Source organism: Hevea brasiliensis, chromosome 9, assembly GCF_030052815.1.
Source record: "Hevea brasiliensis isolate MT/VB/25A 57/8 chromosome 9, ASM3005281v1, whole genome shotgun sequence".
Classification (NCBI taxonomy): Eukaryota; Viridiplantae; Streptophyta; class Magnoliopsida; order Malpighiales; family Euphorbiaceae; genus Hevea; species Hevea brasiliensis.
In genome coordinates, this window is record NC_079501.1 from 20,316,697 (window position 1) to 20,323,019 (window position 6,323).

A 6,323-nucleotide genomic window follows, 5' to 3' on the forward strand; every position below is an offset into this window, starting at 1 on the left:
CTACTTTCGTGGAGTTAAAATTAACCAAGACGCATTAGGTTTTTTAATCAATCTATTAAAACCCTTTTAACCCTTAGTCTATTTTTAGATCTAAGTTAATTAAGTCCAATTTCTTGATTAACTATCACTTGGTTTTCTCCTTTTGGTGCTTCAACCAAGGATTAAGAACATAACTTAATGGGGCCCTTCATTAAGCATGTGAATAAGCACACAAGAAATGGATTAAACCTCATAAATTCATTAAATTGGGACTAACCCAGTTCAAATCCACAAAAAATAACTAAATATTACATCCCTTACTCCAGAATCAAAGTAAAACTACTCACTATCCATAATGTTTAAAAGATATTCTGATTTAATATGTAAATAAAACTTTAATCTAAGCTAAGAAACGAAAAGCTCAACACTAGAAACGTAGGAAAAATGTAAGAAAAGAAAGGAATCCTCAAATCTGGTTGAAAATGGTGTGGGAGGTGATTGTGTCTCTTCAGTTGCTGCTGCTCCTTCTTCTCCTCTTCCTTCTCTTTCTTCCCCCCCTTTCTAAAATGGGAAATGGGGCTATTTATAGCATTTTCTGACATGGAGCCCTAAAATTGTGTGTTTTAGGAGGGATTTTCTGAGGGAATCTTCTGCCAGCTCATTAATGAAATCTTTGTGGGACTGCATAAGTCATGCAGTCCCTTATGCAGTTTTCGGCTGGTTTCTGGCTCACTTATGCGAAACTGCATGACCAGGTGCATAGGTTATGCACAATTCCGTGAGATTGCATAAGGGGGCGTGAATCCGCATAAGCCATGCACTCTCCTTATGCACAATTCGGCAGGTATTGGAACAGTAATTTTTCTCCTTATGTAGATCTGCATGGCTTATGCGGCAAGTTATGCGCAATTTGGCCAATGCATATTTCAACTTTGAAACTTGTTTTTGACATCTTTGGCTGTAGAGATCACTCCTCAATGGCAAAATTTCTTTTTAGTCCTTCCAAAACACCATTTTTCCTACAAAATAAAGTAAAAATTACAAATTAATCCAAAATTGACAATTATGAAAAACTAACTAATTAACTAATGAAATTAGCTAAAAATGACTAATAATCAAATAAAATGGCTATGAAATTAAACCTAAATGATTATGCAAAATGTATGCATCAAATACCCCAAAACTCAAACTTTTGCTTGTCCTCAAGAAAACTTTAAAATGTGATGCAAAATTTTTAGGGGTGCCTTATCCAAAGAGCTATGAAAATTACCTATTAGAGTAACTTAACACACCTTTAGCCATACCAGCAATCCATATACCCATCCTTCAAAATGCAAAGAATTTAATGCTTATCCAAGCTTTCACCGCTTAGCCATCAAGTCAATTATCATTCAAAATCCCCAAACCAACCAATCAAAAGAGAAAGTCATGCTCAAAAGGAATTCTAGGACAATCAATAACCAAAGTGTCTCTATATAGAATGATGGAATTAAATGAATGAATGGATAATTTTCCAATCCCATAGGCAAATTCCCTACTCCTATCTCCACTAATGTAGCAAGTACTATCAAGAGATCAAAGGTCTTTTTAGGGATGTAATGGGGCCATGGGGTTCAAAATGAGGCTAAGAAGAAAAATGGGTAAAAAGGATTCAAAGCATGAGAATATTTTCAATATTGACAACATAAGGTACATTTCTTATTTTATTATATTTTTTCCTTTTTTTTTATTTATATGGGAGAGAGAAATATACAATGAGGATTGTCAAGTGCTAGCATAATTTACAAAACACATAAAAATGGAGGGACATTTTGATACTTTAAACTTGTATCTTGCATTTTCTTTTGATGATTATCCCTAAAAATGCCACCCCCAAACTCATTCCTTTTAATACTTTGGGTGGATTTCTTTCAGTTTGAATGACAATAATGAAAAACACATATTCTAGCACTTTTACAAGATGACAAGCATTTCTTCTCCCTTTTATTGTATATATTTTTTCTCTTTTCTTTTCTTTTTCTCTCTTTTTTTTTATGTACCTAATATTCAATTATCCTCATGAAAATGGTTGGAGTGTTTGGTTCATTAGCTAGGTAGCAATACGGATTTCAAGAAAAATTAGGAATAAAAAGGCTCAAAGGGGTTTACAAGGGTAAATTTTAATTAGGAAAAGGGCTAAAGGTTTAAAATGAGAAGGTTTAAATCAAAGAATGCCTAATCATCTCTCTTTTCAAGTACAAGCTGGTATTTCACCTCGAAAGATTTAGAAAATTTGTTCTACGATTGGTGAGACATCATTTGACTACCTTATATCCAATAACTCCCTCTAAACACTTCCATCTCCAAATGACTAGTTGGGTGGCTTTTTGGCTAAGAAGATATAGGCAAGGGATAGACACTTCAAAACCTTTCACCTCTTAGGAAACTTTCAATCCACAAACCCAACTAAAGGTAAGTCAAATCACTCTCATAGGCACATTTTCAATACTCAAGGGATTTGGCAAAAGATTTTAATGCATGATGCATGATTCCTAAAAATGAGCAATGCATTAACTAAATGGAGGAAATCTATTTGTGTGCAATGTGTACAATTTCTAAGTGATGTATAATGTGTGTGTAAATGTGTTATGTATATGTATGTATGGATATATATGTAAAATATTTACAATATATGTAAATGGAATGGGATGAGATGTTCCTATACTCAAAATGTGAAAAATGTAACAAAAATGTAGCAAAAATCAAAATGTGCACCCCCAAACTCAAAATTAGACATTGTCCTCAATGTCTCAAGCAGTGTATTATAAAAACTTAAAGTAAACAGGAATTACCAGGAATTATAAGATTTAAGAGTAAAAGAAGGAGTTACCTGGTATAGAGCAGATGAGAATTCAAGAAATAATGGAGATGCATAAGAAGCTACACAGGTTATGCAGAGTAAAGTGCTGTCCAGAATAGGTGCATAAGGAAGGTGCATAAGCTGTGCGGTTCTGCATGAGTGGTAATAAGGATCGCATTGCTATGCAAAATATTTGCATAAGGATTTGACACTGCAAGTACATTCAAAAGCTGCTGCATGATGATGAGCAAGGAAAAATGCAAACACCAGTAAAAGCATGCAAATATATACAGAGTATGGATAAGTATGCACAAAAGGGCAGTAAAGGCAATGAAAATCAATGAAAAACTAATGTAATAGCTATCCAATAAAACTTCAAGAAAAACAGAATTTAAAACAAACTAAAATTGTTTCAACATATCTACAAAGAAAAACTCCTACAAGTTTGAACAAAAGTAAAGCAGAAACTAATCTAATTCTATTGTTTTCCCTTGTCCAAAGATGCTGCAAAAGGGCTGGTTGCTGCTGGTTGCTGTCGAAGTGATGGTGCTGGAGGAGGTGATGGAGGTGGAGGAGGAGTTTCTTGTGGAGGGGAATCGGGGTTGGGAGGCCGCATTGCCAAGGGCGAAACTTGGAGAGGGGAGTTTTGAGGGGAATGAGGAGGCTACTCCATTGGTTGCCGATGGTGAGGATGGAGGAGATGAGGGAGAAAATGAAAAAGGCAGAGAGAAATTAAGGCAAATGCGGCGAAAATAGGAGTGGAGAAGAAGAGGAGAGGTAATGCCGGGAGAAATGGAAGTGGAGGGACAGTCGTGAACAGAAAAGACGGGAAGAGGAGGTGGGAAAAATGATTGCCGAAAAGAAATTTTGATTGGAACAGGGTTTGTGTAAAACTGCATAAGTGAAAAGTGAGTGTGCATAACTTATGCACTCTCTTATGCATGTTTCGGTGGGTGATAAAAAAAGTGTGAAAAACTGATTATGCAAGAGTGCATAGCTTATGCGCTAACTTATGCAAGTTTTGGCCTGTTTTGGATTTCAGAGAAATAGGTCATACGGAAGTGCATAAGTTATGCACTCTCCTTATGCAGGTCTCGGCAGGTTTTGGCTTTTGGGGAGTGTGGTTATGCAGAAGTGCATAAGTCATGCACCCTGCTTATGCACCTCTCAGCAGGTTTTGGCTTTTGGGGAGTGTGGTTATGCAGAAGTGCATAAGTCATGCACCCTGCTTATGCACCTCTCAGCAGGTTTTGATTTTCAAGCATCTCAAAATTGGTTTTCATTAAATCAAACCCTGTTTTCACGGTATTTCAAATCTAACAAAAACCCAACTAATGCATAAAATTGATTTTTGGAAAATTCCCCTTAATCTTCTTAGCTTATTTCTAACACCAAGAAAATAAAGTTTATTGCAAGATTATCCATCCCCAATATTCACTTTTCAGTCCATCTATTAAGGATTAAAACTTAACTTAATGAGGGCCCATTCATCAAGCAAGGCAATAAGCACACAAGCAATAAATCAAAATATAACAAATCCCATTTAAATGGCTAAATCAGTTCAAAACCACAATACAAATCAATATTTACAAACCCATCTCTAGAATCTCAATAAACTACTCACAAATCATTGTTTAAAAACAAACCCAAATGAAGAAATGAAGAAATAATGGAAATGTAAGCTAAAAGGGGTAGAAAACTCAAAGAAATTGCGTATGATCTCTGCAGAAAAGTGCAGAAACGTGATCCTTGCTGCTGCTGGAAGAAAATGCAGAAGGTGCGCCTCCTTCTCTCTTTCTAACTTTTCCGAAAATGACTCCCTTGCTCTCTATATTTCTTCATTTCTTCATTTGTAGTATAGTGGTGAGTATTCCCGCCTGTCACGCGGGTGACCCGGGTTCGATCCCCGGCAACGGCGCCAAAAACTTGATACGGTGTGTCCGCAAGTGCACGGGTCACAGTAGTATAGTTTTAAAAATGATATCGATCCCACAGGGAATTGTGCTTAAATTGGAAATAAAAGGATAAGCTAATTAGAATGACAAAATTTAAAGATATTAAAAATGAAATTTAGAATTAAAATTGGTATTTGAGAAATTAAAACTAAATCAAACAATTAATTAAAATTAATTAAACTAGATTACCAAAAATTAATTTGAAATTTCTATTTATGAAATTAAGAAGAATTAAATCTAAATTCAATAAAAATAAAATAAAGTAATTCTAGAGATTGGATTTAAATTGGATTTAAATTGAAATTGCTATTTATGAGATTCGGAGGATTTAAATCTAAATTCAATGAAAATTAAATTGATTCTAGAGATTGGATTTTCAATATTGTTTGCATGTGGTTTATCATTAATTTAGCCAAGCACATGAGAATTGCAATTTTGAGGGAAATCAATTCTTAAATTTTTGAAACCTTTTTCAAGCATCTCAAAATTGGTTTTCATTAAATCAAACCCTGTTTTCACGGTATTTCAAATCTAACAAAAACCCAACTAATGCATAAAATTGATTTTTGGAAAATTAACCTTAATCTTCTTAGCTTATTTCTAACACCAAGAAAATAAAGTTTATTGCAAGATTATCCATCCCCAATATTCACTTTTCAGTCCATCTATTAAGGATTAAAACTTAACTTAATGAGGGCCCATTCATCAAGCAAGGCAATAAGCACACAAGCAATAAATCAAAATATAACAAATCCCATTTAAATGGCTAAATAAGTTCAAAACCACAATACAAATCAATATTTACAAACCCATCTCTAGAATCTCAATAAACTACTCACAAATCATTGTTTAAAAACAAACCCAAAAGAAGAAATGAAGAAATAAAGGACATGTCAGCTAAAAGGGGTAGAAAAACCCAAAGAAATTGCGTATGATCTCTGCAAAAAGTGCGTAAACGTGATCCTTGTGCTGCCTGGAAGAAAATGCGAAGGTGCTCCTCCTTCTCTCTTTCTAACTTTTCCAGAAATGACTCCCTTGCTCTCTATATGGAAAGAAAGTTATAAAGGGCAATTTATATAGGCGAGGGGACTGTTCTAGAATGGGTACACGGGGGAAGGATCCAGAGAAAGTGAGGTAAAAATCTGGAGTAACGGAAATGCCACGTCTATTATTTTCCAGTAAAAACGACATAAGCCGAGCCGCTTGTGTCGCTGGTTGTGTCGCCTCTCGGCGTGAATATCGACGATTGACACAACCTCGTGACATAAGCTAATTCGGTTGTCAGGCCGCAGTTGTGTCGCTCTCGCCATTTTTACTCAACTTCAAAATTTTTGCAATTTGATTTTAATCTCCTCCAAATGGCTACTCGATCAAAATACATCAAATTTCTCCAGATTTATCCTACAAAACAAATGAATTCCAAAAATTAAACTAAGAAAAGTGAAAATTGCAAAATTGACTAAATATATACTAATATCTAAAATAATAGCTATGAATAAGGGTAAATTATGTGCAAAAATTACTCCTAAATGATGATCTAAAATGCATGC